We start from the raw sequence: 15,140 nt of genomic DNA, 5'->3' as shown, positions 1-15,140 counted from the left end.
TGCAAAATTGTATCTTTCCTCATTTCTCTATAATAAACTAAATTTTGAGTTACCCTTTCTAATGGGTGGTGATAAGAATAAGCTTGATTCAAGGTTAGCTTCGATCCTCAGGGTTTGAAATTCTGTGGATTATGGCTGTTTTCTCCCTCATTCTCATTCTCCCTCAACTGTTTCCTCCCTTCTGCCCAGGAGGTGACATGAGTCCCAGAAAGAAGGGGATTTAACTATTATCCAGATCAGGGGAAGACAGAGCTTGGTATTCAGTCATCCTATGTACATCTCTGGCAGCTGCTGAGCTGCAACTTATCCCACCAGTCTCTAGGTGTGTGTCCTACTCCGTGTGCTGAAAGAAACACCATCCTCCTGGTAACCCTCCAGATTATCTGTCATTGCAGGTCATTTTGGGTCTTCCTCACTAGAGCATATATGAATCCTGGTTCCCTCCATGTCCATTGACCTGGGTACCGTCCCCATGCCCCTGTCAGGGCCATAGTAACTTTCTTCTGCTGTTCCCGTATCACCCTGAGGATGCATGAGGTTGCCCTTGGACCAGATGTCTAGGCATATCTCTCAGATTTTCCTGCTGCCAGGATGAATGCAGAGACTCACAGCCCTCCTAGGCTAGGCTCTAAGAAGGAAGGCCTGGGTCCCTTTCTGCTTTGGATTTCTAGTTGCCTTTCCTACCTGGACTCAGCCGAGGTCAGGGGTAGAGCCAGGGGCCAGAGACACTCAGAAACTCCCTCTCTTCTTTGAAGTCCTTTCTTCTAGCCAAGAAAAGTCTTTTATCCTCTTCTTGTGTGGCTGGAAATGGGCTCTTCATCTTTCTTCTCCCTGTTTATTGTTTGAGGATAAACTTGATGTCTTCTTCTTTCTGGCTTTGATTCTTAATAATGAAAGCTAAATTTTTGGAATTCAGAAAACTCTTTTCCACCAGGTTTATGGCTCTCAGCTCAACGTTCTGCTACTCAAGGGCTTTTTGGTTCTAGCTTATACCTGACCTCTTAAGTGTAAATGAAAGATGTTATAGTTTGCCTGAGTAGAGGGAGGAAAGATAATGATAAAAGAAAACATGAGATGGAACTTCAATTACTATTTCAAATATTATCCATTACATTAACATGTACTTTCAGGTTGATAGTACTACTGAGCGATGTGACATAAGCAACCCTAAAAATCCTTAAAAATTATCAGCATTGTTTATATATTCTCAAATATTTAGTGTGGTTGTATTAGGTAGAGATAGAGAAAAAGATTGAGTTGTAAGTCTAAGAGGACATACCATGGAAGAAAGGCAACAGGACCCAGATCTTGCATTGACTTTCCTTTTCACCTAAAAATCTACAAAAATTCGGATTTTCATGAGGTATGGACTGTAGATTCAAGCCAATTTTATCTCAGAGAGTGAATATCACCCAACTGATATCTGGGTTAAAGAAGAAATGGCAATAGATGTTAGCTAATTGTAGAAATATAAATTGTTGTGGTAGAAATATAAATTGTTGTGGTATGAATGTTGTTGAAGAAACAGACATCCTGGTATCAACTATCTTGGGAAAGAACATGAGACAAGACTAGCACGGTGAGTATTCCCTTGGCAACACTTGTTTGGAGTCCTAAGTGAGAGAAACTGAGACTGATATTCTAATCCACTTGTATCTTCTATAAATCACTAACTGCAATATAAAATGGTGTTCCAGAGGATCTCAAAATAGTAATTGATCAATGTCTGGTTATTGACCTTGCAAGCAGGTGATGCCTCTGAATATCTGTCTAGAGTTGCTATAATTGAGTACTTTTGGATTGTCTGAAAGAGGATGGGATAAGTGTATTAATCTGGGTTCTCCTGAGAAACAGAACCAATAAGAAATATAAAGTAGAGATTATAGAGAATATATATGTACATAATATATATATACATATATATATGCATTCTATAATTCTATTATTCTCTATATATCCTATATCTATAAATCTATATCTAGACCTATATACTCTTTATATTTAGGTCTAGATATAGATAGATTTATTCTAAGAAATTGGCTCATGTGATTACCAGGGCTGGCAAGGCTAAAATTTGCAGAGCTGGCCAGTAAGCTGTAAATTCACACAGGAGTTAACGTTGCATTCTTAATTCCAAAGGAAGTTTGGAGGCAGAATTCTTTCCTTTTTGGGGATCCCAGTCTTTTTCCTAAGGCCTTCAACTGATTGGATGAGGTCCACCCACATTATGGAGAATAATCTGTTTTAATCAAAGTCTGCTGATTTAAATGTAAATAACATCTAAAAAAATACCTTCACAAAAAATACCTTCACAGTCTGGTTTTTGACTCAACAACTGGGCACCTTAGCCTAGTTAAGTTGGCATATTAAATTAGATACCAAAATTAGGAGGTTTACTTTTTTTCTTCTTTAGAGACAAGGACAATGGAAAGCATAACTTCCATAATAGTATTTGCTCCGTTTAATTTGAGCACCAGTGTAAAGATGGGTGAGCTCAAAACTAAAGGAGCTTCATGAGAAATTCTGTAGACTCTGGGCTCAAGCAGAGCCACTTTGTGGTTCAGGAAAATGTGACCCAGAGTTGGGAAGAAAAACATCCTCCCTACCTCTGTGGGAAATTCAGTATGGTTCTAAGCTGTCAAAATGGTCAGCCTGGAAGTGCCAGGAAATAACTTTCCTGGCAGAGATGTTAGCCCCCTCCTAGAAGGCTTCAGTAACAATGGATGAGGTACACCCAGCTGGGGCTTTCATGACAGAGGCTAGAGACCAGCTTGTGGAGAACAGGTGTTCCTGGGCATATCTGAGCAAGCTTCTAGGAATGCCTTCCCATGCCTGAGGGGAACATTTCTGGAAACAGGAATTTCTGTCTGAGCAAGTGGAGACAATGAGCCAGTGATAGACAAATCCACAGGCTAGAAAGACCCAGAGACTTCTTGGTTATACTCTCGTTACTTTATAGACTGTGAATTCAACTAGTCTCAATACAAATTTTGAGGATTTCGTAAGAATTCCTACAGGTATTGTCATCTATATCTATCTACAAACTGTATGAACTCTACATAATTATTAAAAACCAGTCTATGGCTCAGGCTGAGCTCTGCTGAAGGCATACTATGTATACGTATAAATGAATGTATTAACTGCACAAAATCTGGTTTTTGGTCAAACTCATAGAGCTGTCTGAAGGTCAGTTGACTTAATTAACTTAAAACAGTAAGATAGCTAGTTTGATTAACAAGAGCATAAGATACGGAGTAAGATAATAATGAATTCAAATTCTGGTATCACCTTGACACCTCTGTGACTGGGATTGGTTGTTTAAGTTTTGTTTCTTCCTCTCCTTACAGGTCTGTTATAAGCTCTGGCATATAGAAAGGATCCATTAATTAGTAGTCATTAATCTTATTACTGTCTACTTCATCTATCACCAGTTCCATGTTTTTCCCCTTCAACTTTAGCTGCCATTTGTAAAAGTTAAGTGTATAGTCTCAGCTGTGGTTCCTAACCTGGGTGGGTCTTTGGAATTAGGGGGCATTTGTGGATGCTTTGAGGGAAAGACTATTTTACTTGTCACAATGATTGGGTGGGGGAAGCGGGGGAGGGTTCCACTTGCATTTAGTGTCCAGAGATCAAGGACAATAAATATCCTGCAATTTGTGGGTCAGTTTTGCACTCTGAATTAATGGTCCCATTTAATTGTGCCACCCAAAATACCATTGAGAAATGCAGCATGTTTCTTAACACAGTGAAATAAAGCAAATCTAAATTAAGCAAAATAATTAACACAAGGCACTCACTGTGAGCTTTGGTTTAGAGTTTCCAATGATAAATGAAGGTTCTTTGGTTTTCTTTTAAGCTGAAAAAGATTAAAATAAGTAATTTTGCTCGGTAGTATCTCTCATTACGTCTTGGGAGAAATAATTTGAGGAAAGTATTCATCTTGGCAATACCATGTATACACTTTGCTGCAATCTGATTTGTAGGAAATAACCCTTTTTGGTGCAATGAACACTGTGTGTGTGTGTGTGTATGTATGTATGTATTTTTATACTTTCTATTAACAGAGATAAATTTATATGGAAAGATTTTTCATTCTCCATAGTATTCTAATTGATATTAATTTTTTTTCAGAAAAAGTGTTGAAGGATGAGGTAAAAGAATAAAGGTAACACCTTGACTTATAAATAACCTACATGACTTTAAAACAGTCTGTACTTTATGTCTTCCATAATGATGACCTCAATTTGCAGACTCTGCACTTCTTATCAGCTGAAGAATATACATTCAGAGGTGTCTCACGGTGATGTACTGGCCAGTCAACATACTACTTTACATTAAGCTGCTTTCTTTTCTTTTCTTTTCTTTTCTTTTCTTTTCTTTTCTTTTCTTTTCTTTTTTTTGCATAAAACTACTTGGACTGTTTTATTGCATTTTGTTATTATTTTAAATAATTAGTAATAGGAAAGGGATACTAATGTCATAATGATTATAGCAGATGTAAATAGCCATGATCAGGTATTTAGCTTTAGTTATAAGCAAGTATTTTTGAACTAAGTCTGTCAAGTATGAGGGAACATTTTTTTTTAAATGTACACAATGCTAGAAGTACATTATTGAAGTTTGAGACTGATAGCTGACGTGTACTAAGGTAGCAATGGAAAAATCTTTAAGATTAAGGATTGGGGATTAATAATGAAAACACTCCAGAGATCTGAGGCTCAGGGACTTTCCCAGAGTCCCTGTGAGTGAATGATATGGCTTGTAGCAGCTCCCTCTGCTGAAGCACAAAGGCTTCAGATGTCCAATCTTCACTCAATAAATATTTTAACACAGTCAATGAACACTGTCACATTTCCTGCTGGATCCTAGGCAGCTTGTTTCCTAGTCAGCTTCTCCTCCTAAGATTAAAACAAATTGCTGGGGATCCCTGGGTGGCTCAGTAGTTTGGCGCCTGCCTTCGGCTTGGGGCATGATCCTGGAGTCCCGGGATTGAGTCCTGGCATCGGGCTCCCTGCATGGAGCCTGCTTCTCCTTCTGCCTGTGTCTCTGCCTCTCTCTCTCTCTGCCTCTCATGAATAAGTAAATAAATAAATGAAATCTTAAAAAAAAAGATTAAAACAAATTGCTTCGTTTCATGTCAAGGCCACCTCAAGTAACCTAAGTGAATTGAAATATAAAATTATTTCAGAAAAGTATTTTTGGGGGCACCTGGGTGGTTCAGTCAGTTAAGTGTCTGCCTTCAGTTTGGGTCATGATCTCAGGGTCCTGGTATTGAACCCCATGTTGGGCTCCCTGCTCAGTGGGGAACCTGCTTCTTCCTCTCCCTCTGCCACTCACCCCAGCTCATGCTCTCTCTCTCTTGCTCTGCTGTATTGGTCTCTCTTTCTTTCAAACAAATAAATAATCTTTTTTAAAAAAGCATTTTTTTTGTCTCTATGTATTTGCCCTATATTTTGATGTTTAGGGATGCATTATGTATCCTGCAAAGAGACAAATAATACCAATTTCTATCACTATTGGGAGTTTTGTAATGTTTTTTAAAAAAGATTTATTTATTTATTTGAGAGGGAGAGAGAAAGAGAGAATTTCAAGCAGACTCCCCATAAAGCACAGAACCCCATGCGGGGCTCAATCTCACCACCTGGAGATCATGACCTAAGTCAAAACCAAGAGTTGGATGCTGAACTGACTAGCCACTCAGGTGTGGTTTGTAATATTTTTACACTTTCTAGGAATGAAAGCTCTATTTTTAGTCTGTTGTGAGTCTATTGTCCTGCTTTGGTTTTCAGGAATTGCGGACACACAAAGGTGGGTCACTAAAGATAAGGTCATGGAGAGTGACTGTTGAGCCACTTCTATCCCTCTCTCCTCTCTTGTGTTCTTTTTTTTTCTTGTGTTCTTTAATTCAAAACTTTTACAGTTTAAACGATGCTTTCAAAGCTGGACCAGGATATTGTCAGTTAAAATAAATTAAGATCCATTTTTCTCAATTAAAAAAAATTAATAGAACTATCTCTATTCAAATTTTTCCTCCTACAAATTTTCTGTTTATCATTCCCAAGACCAAAATGAATGTACAATTGCTAATAAATATTACCATAAAAATCAGGGCAGGCTATGAAATAGATCTTTTATTGAGACGTTATTGTAGTTGAGATATTCTAAATAGGACTGCAAAAATAGTCACATAGTTTTATATATATATAACCTCATATCTTGGTAGAATATTATTTCATAGTCTGCAAGACCATGGAATCTCCAGCTGTTCTTTAACCTAGCAAGCTAAAGGAGACAGAGTTGAGATATTGGTCCTCGAGAGAAGTCATCTCTGCTGGCATGTCTTTCACTGAAGGCTGCCAGCCACTACTACTCTTGGGCTTGTGGAAATGCCCCCTTCTGCTTCCAAGGGGAGGGAGGAGGACTGTTTCTAAAATGCATGCTCAAGCCAGTCCCTATGCATTGTGATGTAGACATAATGTTATAAATAAAGGTTCAATACAGTTTTAAGTAGCAGCATAATTAGTACCATTGTTTGCATCACTTCTGAGGAATGGCCCAGAAATTTAGTCATTATTTGTGAAGACTGAGCACTAAGCAACCTACTTATAACACGGCTTCTAGACTAGAATTCATTCATCAACTAATGATTATCCAAGGAGACTCTCTGCAAAATGGTAAAATGACCAGGGACAAAACACTGAAAATAAACTGCATCTGTTCTACTTGAAAATAATGGGATTCCTATTCTGTGCTATGTTCAAGCTGTTTTGTGCAGTGGCAAGACTGTCAATATTGACTGCCAGATCTAAATGTGAACATAGGTGGTTCTCAACAAGTTAGGTCCAGATCAAATCCTTGTTAGTTCACCATTCTGAACAAATCTTGTTCATTGCTTTTGTTTACAAAAATATTCTCTCTGCCAAAGAAGAGAAGAATTTTCTTGCAGAGCCATCATTCAAAATTACTCATTATCTCCACAAGAAACCGTAATGCAACCCAAGAATAACTCTTACATTTGTTTATTAAAAATCTTGAGGTGGCCTGGCTATGAGTTCCACGTTCATACACATTTTGCTAATATTTAGTGTCTGTATCTAAATAAAAAGATGAGGGAGATTAAAGTAGGTTTACTAATTATATTAATCTTGTGACCTAAACATCAAAGATGCATTTCAGATTTTTACTACAAGATCAAGTAAGTAATTTTTACAGAACATTGGCTTTAAAGCTCCACAGAACATTCCTACAAACTTGACTGTACTTCATAGAAAATTTTTTTTTTTTTAGTTGTAAAAATAGCACTGCCAAGATCCTGACAACTCAATGGGGAGCACCCTCCTTTTTTCTTTTTCCAGCTATTGTTTTACATTTGGGATATTTGTTTTTATTATTTCCTCATGGAGAATAAGCCTGCTTTTATCCTTAAAAAAGGATTACTTCTCAGAAAGATTATTTTTGAATTGAAATTTTAGGAAGTATATACTTAGAAGGTCTCTCAACTCTTCAGAATCCAACTTATGTTATTCTTTAAAAAAACAAAATAAAGTTTATTCTCCACAAACATATCTGCTTTAAGTTATGATATTATGTCATGATTACTGATTATGACTAGTTTTGAATTGAAATGGCCTTTAAAAATATTTTAAAAATATTATTACAATCTTTACAATTATTAAAATATGAACTGTGAATATTTATAAAATATTTTAATATAAATTTTAGTTAGTATACAGTGCAATATTGGTTTCTGGAGTAGAATTCAGTGATTCATCAGTTACATACAACACCCAGTGCTCATCGCAGCAAGTGACCTTAATCCCCATCCCTCATTTAGCCCATCCCTCATTTAGCCCATCCCCTCTGACCCTCCTCCTCCATCATCCCTCATTTTGTTCTCTATCATTGAGTGAGTCTCTTATGGCTTGTTTCCCTCTCTCCTTTTTTTCTTTTTCCCTTCCCCATATGTTCACCTGTTTTCTTTCTTAAATTCCCCATGAGTTAGATTATATGGTATTTGTCTTTCTCTAATTGACTTATTTTCCTTAGCATTACATTCCTTAGCTCCAATCATGTTACTGCAAATGGCAAGATTTAAATTTTTTGATGGCTGAGTAATATTCCATCTTATATACATATATATTACCTTTTATCTATTAATAAGTTGATAGACATCTGGGCTCTCTCCATAGTTTGGCTATTGTTGATAATGCTGCTATAAACATCGGTGTGGGTGTATCTCTTTGAATCTGTATTTTTGTAGCCTTTGGGTAAATATCTAGCAGTGTAATTGCTAAATTATATGGTAGTTTCATTTGTAACTTCTTGAGGAACCTCTAAACTGTTCTCCAGAGTAGCTGCACCAGTTTTATAAAATATTTTTTAAACATTAAAACCACCCACAAACCCACTACCCAGATGTGATTGCTATATGTTTCTTTCTTCCATTTTATTTCTCTTTACTTTCACACATATATACCCATGCACACATGGATTTTGAAACCCAACTCAGATCAGACAGTATATAGTTTTGTATCTGGCTATTGGGCTTAAAAATTTGCCAGAAATGTTTTTCCTGTCATTATTTCTTGAAAAATTTTAAAGCTCATGCAGCATTTTATATATGGCCACATAACATTTAATAATTCTATTGATTTTTGATATTTGTGATTTCTAATGGTTTACTAATCAAAATGTGACCAGGAATACTGGCTGGACTGGAACTGGAGCCCAAATACTTCCAGATTGTTACGTGAGGCAAGTCCCGTCCCATAAGGGTTCACTGGAATATGATTCTTTCCACAGGAGCTTTAGAGCTTCCTGAATTTACAAAAACTTGAACTTTGGACAGATACTTGCTAATTTCTGAAGAGTTAGGGAAGGCTGTGATGCAGGCTGAGTACCAACCTACCCTACAAATACACCCAACTGAATGCACAATGGAAAATGGGATAAAAATGAAAAGCTGTCCCCAGACTACAGGTAAAACTGGTTGGGGTCTTGATGCCAGTTAATTCCTGGATGATCTGAGCCCTTGTGTATCTTTCCTGAATAGGGTTGCTGCATCTTCTGGTGCTGTTACCCCTGGACAAGGCAGTGCCACCTAGGAAGTATTCTAGAGATGCCCTGAGTTCCAGGCGTACCCCATCAGTGCCTCTACTGGAGAGCAGCAACCCCATTTCCCTCTGCATAATTAGTTAGGGTCAATCTCCGTGGCTAATCACATATCGCTTCTTTGGTATGCTTTTAGTTTAATGCCAGTCTCAATTTCCAATTCAACAAAACCATTGTTGTGGCCCCCAGTAGAAGCATTTCTACCTTGGTTTTTACAACCTCTAAACCAAAAAGTCCAAAATCATAGGGAGCAAAAAATAGTCAGTGTTTTAACAGGTTTCATAGTAAGAGGTACTATTCCCATTTCCACCCCTGGCTCCTTGGATTCCTATATTCTACCTATAGGAAATGGATGAGAATATTGAAAACTCATTCAGAGCATACTCTCCATCTTGTAGGACATCACCCCACTCTTTGAAAGTGTTTGTCTCTTAGCTGGAGTCATAACAGAGTCTTTAATAGGTCATTCCGTAAGTATATGAGGCCATAGTTTCTGATGAATGCATGTATGGCAAGACCAATGAATCCTGTGGACATTTGCCCACTTCTTATTTTTGTGTAGCACTTTTTTTTGGGAGCAGATATATTTTGTGGGAGACTCTGAGAGTGAAGAAGCATGAAGGAAGTCCAATAGTGAGGTGCTGACAGAGGTTATTGTGGGGAAGAAAGAAAATTCATATTTAAAGTAAAGTGTTTATTCTATTGAGAGAGAATATCTGCTCTTTCCATAGTGGAAGGGGTTCAGTATAATCAACCTACCACAGGTGGCTGGCTGTTTCACCAGGGATGGTGTTGTATAGAATAGGGGGAAGGTAGGGGCTCAGCATCAGCCTTGGCTGTGGTACTCAAATCAGACTCAGTGAGGGAAGGCACATTGCTGAGTTCATATACAACCTCTTTCCCTACCACTAATGTCACTCACGCATGAGTCCAAAAAGTAGGCTCTGCCAAGGCTGAGAAAGTCTTGACTGTCAATAATAAAATGGACCATATTGTGCATATAATTATTGAGAATGTCACCGTGTCACTGAATCAGATGTCCTATAGTATTTATATAGGGCAGTAATATTTTCATACTCTGGGCTCATCCTTAGACATCAGTCCATAAATATTTTCCTTAGTTCTCATTGCCAATCTCCAATCCTTTTCCTTCCAAGTTCCTGACATTTGAACAAATTGGGGGTCACCTGCCTTAAACTGCCATTGATCTGTATGCCTAGCCAGCTGTCCTTCAAGGCATATGAAGTTCCCAGAAAAAAATAACACAGAGCTCTGCACATCAGAACAAGTGCCCTCCCCCCTCCATCCTTTGTAGGAGTAGGTGGGAAATAGGAAGTTACTGTTTTATGGGTACAGAGTTTTAGTTTAACAGAAAAAGAGTTTGAGAAATGGTAGCAGTGACGATTGTATAGCAATGTGAATGTACTTAACACCGCTAAACCATACATTGAAAAACTATTAAGATTGTAAATTTTGAGTTATGTGTATTTTTCTAAAATCAAAAATAAACGAAAACTTAAAAAAATTAGCATAAAGGCCTGGTGGGCCTGGTGGTGGGCCATGCTGGGAACCATGTGTGATTCCTTAGCTGCAGCTTGCCAGAGGCTCCATACCACATCTCTATCTGCCACTGCAGATACCTTGAGCATATTTGGATCTGCTGGGGTCAAAAGGCCACTGTGGTAGGTGTGTTTTCACTACAACCCAAACCAGCTGGAGAACCTTTTCTTGTTCTAGATCTCACTCAGAGCTGGTAGCTCAATGGGTTGGAGCAAGAAGTGGTAGGGGTGCAAAGAGAAGTGACATGCCTTTCAGACTGGAGAAGCTATTTCAACTTCTGGGAAGTGAAAGCTATGTCCCAGACTATAGCATATCTCCAGAAACTTCACTGTGATTGCAGGCCCCTGAATTTTCCTAGATCGTATCACCAACCCTTTGACATATGAGTGCCTTGCTTGGGCGTCTAGAGCACATGCTACCTTTTGCTTATCAGATCTATTCAGCATGAGGTTGCCAGTGTAGTGGGCCAGCAGGGTATTTCTGGGATAGTGGAGTGATTGAGGTCCCCTGTGGACAAGTTGTGACAGAGACGCATAGAAGTGCACTTCCAGATGAAAACAAACTGCTTATGTTAATCTCTGCCTATTGGAAGGACAAGACAAGAGCTATTTTGGAAGAACTGCATCTGGAGGGAATACTGAAGTGAATTTTGAAACCTCAAAGAATTTGGCAGACAGGAACAGTATGCGCAAAGACACAAAGATAAGCCGAAACAAGATAAAGGAGGTGATTGGGTGACTCATTGATACATTCAAAAAAGTATTTCTGGAGCACCTACTAAATGCCAGTGACTCACTTTGCTGAGTTTGTACAAGAGAAGGGCAGGATGTGGTCAGGCCTGAAATGACAGAGTAAGGAAATGGTACTTCATTCAGAAGGCTGTCGCAAACCACTTGAAGGTTTGTCGGCTGGAGAGGACCAGGAGCGAAGTGGCTTTTTACAGTGATGAATCTGGTAGCAGAAGCTACTATTCCAGCCAGGATGAAGCAGTGGGGACCTGAACTAGAGAAATGAAATGCTAAAGGAATGTGAAGGAATGTGAACGGATCAGCTGAAGGAGGAGGGAATGTACATGTGTCTGAACATGGAGCCATCAAGACGCGTAAGCCAAATATAACTCCAAGCTTTCGAGCTTGAGTGATTGGGATTAACACGAGAAATAATGAGGTCAGGTGGAAGATCTGGGATTAGGTAGGTCATAAAATAGCTGGTATCATGGGACTGAAGCTTCCTGAGGGCAGGGGCTACCACTGCTTTGGTTCCCATTTTATCTCCAGTCCTTGGCACAAGGTGAACATTCAAAAAGTATCTGTCGGGGATCCCTGGGTGTTGCAGCAGTTTGGCGCCTGCCTTTGGCCCAGGGCACGATCCTGGAGACCCGGGATCGAGTCCCACATCCGGCTCCCGGTGCATGGAGCCTGCTTCTCCCTCTGCCTCTCTCTCTCTCTGTGTGACTATCATAAATTAAAAAAAAAAAGTATCTGTCACAGAATATGTTGAATGCTTGATCTTACTGAATTGTCACATCTACCCTAGGAAGGAGGTGTGATTATCTCCTTTTTTTTTTTTGCTATTATTATTTTTTATGATTTTGAAGTACTTAAGGCAATAAAAATATAGTAAATACAATAAACATCCATATATAGAGAGAGATCTAGTCCTCAGCTTGACAAAATAATACAGGGTTTATCATTATGCCCATCTTATAGCTGAGAACCCTAAGGCCCAGGATGGTTAGAAAACTGGTTTATGGTCATACAGCTGACACACACCAGAGTTGTGATAAGAAAAGGGACCTGTCTGCCCCCAGAGCCCATGTTCTCAACCCTACCCACTTTGTGGCACTGATGAAACCTCTGGGTAGAAGCTCTCAGCAGGTGGAAGGAACATAATACATGTGGCAGAGAGAGAACTGAGGACTAAAAATATTGATAGGGGAATAATTTGCATCAAACTGACAGCTGAAGGGATGGCAGTGGAAAGGCAATACACAGTAATAAGTGGTCTGAGGACAATACTTGGACTTAAGCAATGTGCCTTCTTGGAAGGAGAACAAAATTTAAGAGACTATTTTAAAACCTGTCCTGTTCACAGAGTAAGTGCTGTTTTTATGCTGTTCTAGAGTTTCTTTTTTGGTTCCTAGAGAAAGGGCAGAGCTGCCTGTAATCCATGGAGTGCTTACTCTCTATAACTGGCATAGGGCGAGGCCAGAGAAGGCATCGATATTTTGCATCATCGAGACTATAAAAATCTATGTTATAAAACCTATTCCCCCCCCCCCCCCAGGCAAAAATATAGGTTTTCTGCTTCCATCATATTGAGTACCTAATACAGGTCTATCAGACTGTGCTTTTCAGAAACATGTGCCCTCCTCCACACATTACATGGGCCATTGAGGTTTGATAGGGCTGAAGAGGAGTGTATACAGTTTCTAATCATTAGTAATACTACCCCCTTAGGAAACATTTTTTGGTCTTCACTGCCAAATCAGAAGTTTTTAGTTGCCTCAGGAGAAATGTAAGTATTCCGGAAAAAAGTCTTGCAAGCATTTGATAAGTATCCAAATCTCCTCAGGCCAATGAAGATCACAAGATTTTTGGGTAAGTTCCAAGTTAACATCAAGGTTTTGTTTAAAAAGTCCTATAGCAATATTATTTACAATCGAAATATCTACGTGATAAAAGTTTCTTAAGATGTTCTCCAGAAGTTTTGTAATATACAATAGAGTACTTTAAGTCTTGGCCTATAACATATGTCCTTAGGGCTCTTTAAGGACATTTGCAACCCCCTTAAAAAATATCAGAAACACATAAGGGGGAGACAGGATATTACTCTGACTCTCTCTGTAAAGTCAGGATAGGCTAGTCTAGGTACAAAATTTAAACCATTAAATCTCAGTGGCTTCATGAGTTCACAAAAACATGTTCTTTTCATTCAAAAGAATCTGCTGTGACTCTTCAGAGTAACTGCTTTTCAAGTAATGACTGGGGCAAACGGCCTATTTCTTTCTTCCTTCATTTCAGTCTAATGCTGAATAGTTTTTTGAGTATCAGTCACATCATATATGTAGAGTGAATTTACCATCATTATTTCTCGATAACCTTAAGACTGATCTCCAAATATCAAGACAAAGAAGAGGGGGCACCTGGGAGGCTCAGTCGGTTAAGCTTCCAACTCTTGATTTCAGCTCAGATCAGGATCTCAGGGTCCTGGGATCCAGTCCTACATAGGGCTCCATGGTCAGCAGGGAATCTGCTTGAGATTCTCTCTTCCCCTCTGTCCCACTCCCCACTCATGAGTGCTTGCTCTCTCATGCTCTCTCTCTAAAATAAATAAATCTTAAAAGGGGGGGGGGGTGCAGAGGAAGCTGAAGGGCCTCACCCAGGTTTTGCAGATCTTTGGCTCCAAAATGGTACACGTCACTTCTCACAACCAACTGGACAGAAATAGCCACACGGTGCCACCCAACAGTAACAGAGTTGAAATGTATAGTCTCCTGTGTGTGCTCATGAAGAATAGGATAATTAAATATTGATGTGTACAGTCATATCTCCCATTTTTACATGGTAAAAAACCACTGAAAAATAAGACACTAATGATGAAATCAGTACAACTATGTTGTGCCTTGGCAAGGGAAGAAGTAGTTTGATGAATATGCAGGTAACTAGATATGACCCTACTATCTTATGTTTTGCTTGATGATGAGAATAGTTTTGTTGAAATATACTTATTTTCCATCAAGGACTCATAAATACCAGAGAAAAATAGCCATTTTTGCAACCCATTGGGCAAAGGCTGATGTAGTGCAAACCTAAGAGTGCATCCATCTGTAAATTATGTAGTGTTTTAAGATTAAGGTTTTTTTCTCCCTTTCTCACTTCTTGGTTCTGGGGCCATCTGGGAATTTCTGCTTCTTGAAGACTCACAGATACAGCATTCATCCAAATTTCCCATGGTTTGTTCTAGATACACCAAATATAGAACTTTAAGGACTAAGTATATGATTCTGAGTCTGCCCATTATTTCCTGTACATAATTAATATGGAAATTGCAGGAAGTGAATCAATCTCCTGGAAGCTTCTTTTGGCATTTCCACATGCTCTGCTGCCTTCATAGCTGGTCTACTTTTTGTTGGTGTTATTTGCATCACTATTTTGGAACTTGGTATCCTTCTCCTCTAAATCTCCTTCAATCTCCCAGTATCTGCCACAGTAGCTTGTGTGTGACCATCAGTTAATTAATGCTAGTGTTGAAGTTTTTAATTCCAGTTAGCTAACATAGTGTTATATTAGTTTCAGGTGTACAATATAGTGATTCAACACTTCCATACAACAGCTGGTGCTCATCACAAGAGGTACATCCCTTAATCCCCATCACCTGTCGCACCTATCTTCCCACCCACCTCCCCTCTGGTCACCTTCTGTTTGTTCTCTATAGTTAAGAGTCACTTTCTTGGTTTGTCTCTCTCT

General features: G+C 38.9%; 1 long non-coding RNA gene across 2 annotated transcripts in view; it reads right to left on the bottom strand.

The window, feature by feature from the left end:
- Nucleotides 1–15,140, bottom strand: part of LOC140599671 (uncharacterized) — a 31,537-nt gene that overhangs the window by 14,991 nt on the left and 1,406 nt on the right. Inside the window, exons 3-4 of one of the 2 annotated variants that reach the window (XR_012002588.1) lie at nucleotides 3,798–3,856; nucleotides 685–831 (exon numbers count right to left, since the gene is read on the bottom strand). This is a non-coding gene — a long non-coding RNA (uncharacterized lncRNA). Of the gene's footprint in view, nucleotides 1–684; nucleotides 832–3,797; nucleotides 3,857–15,140 lie in introns of those variants that run through there. The other variant, XR_012002587.1, reaches the window with a different exon arrangement.

The sequence above is a fragment of the Vulpes vulpes genome, chromosome 7, assembly GCF_048418805.1.
Source record: "Vulpes vulpes isolate BD-2025 chromosome 7, VulVul3, whole genome shotgun sequence".
Classification (NCBI taxonomy): domain Eukaryota; kingdom Metazoa; phylum Chordata; class Mammalia; order Carnivora; family Canidae; genus Vulpes; species Vulpes vulpes.
Note: the sequence above shows the minus strand (reverse complement) of the source record. Positions and strands in the feature narration are given on the sequence as shown.